Source organism: Seriola lalandi, unplaced genomic scaffold (genome assembly GCF_002814215.2).
Source record: "Seriola lalandi dorsalis isolate HSWRI2012SDOR001 ecotype SW California unplaced genomic scaffold, Sedor1 jcf7180002040742, whole genome shotgun sequence".
Taxonomy (NCBI): domain Eukaryota; kingdom Metazoa; phylum Chordata; class Actinopteri; order Carangiformes; family Carangidae; genus Seriola; species Seriola lalandi.
In genome coordinates this window covers 1-581 of record NW_019511311.1, presented here as the reverse complement: position 1 = coordinate 581, position 581 = coordinate 1, and the positions used below count along the sequence as shown (strand labels likewise).

Below are 581 nucleotides of genomic sequence, written 5' to 3'. Positions count from 1 at the left end.
AGCCCTGAAATGCACCTGAGTTCTCTGTGAACATGTTAGAACACATGCTCTTTGCTCATGTCTCCTCCTTTGACATTAGTATCAAGTGTATGTTTAGATACCTTGTAGAAGGCATTATGAATCTCTTAACTGTTCATACACGTCTGACTGTGCTTTTCTTTAGACCTCACAAACATATTTAATTGTTCAAACGAAAATATGTTCTAAAGCTCAACTTAGAACTTGCGATTTTTCTTAAGATAGATCTCAACCTTTTGTGGCTCGTTGGTCTAGGGGTATGATTCTCGCTTTGGGTGCGAGAGGTCCCGGGTTCAACTCCCGGACGAGCCCCTTGTTTGCAAAGGTCTGGTAGTGGCCATTGGTACCATCCCTGAAATGCACCTGAGTTCTCTTTAAACATGTTAGAACACATGCTCTTTGCTCATGTCTCCTCCTTTGACATTAGTATCAAGTGTATGTTTAGATACCTTGTAGAAGGCATTATGAATCTCTTAACTATTCATTCAGCTCTGACTGTGCTTTTCTTTAGACCTCACAAACATATTTAATTGTTCAAACGAAAATATGTTCTAAAGCTCAAC

At 39.6% G+C, this 581-nt stretch overlaps 1 non-coding gene across 1 annotated transcript; it reads left to right on the top strand.

Moving 5' to 3' along the window:
- The first annotated feature begins 258 nt into the window (after positions 1-258).
- Positions 259-330, top strand: trnap-ugg (transfer RNA proline (anticodon UGG)). Its single transcript has one exon. It is a non-coding gene; the product is annotated as a tRNA-Pro (tRNA).
- The last annotated feature ends 251 nt before the right edge of the window (positions 331-581 follow it).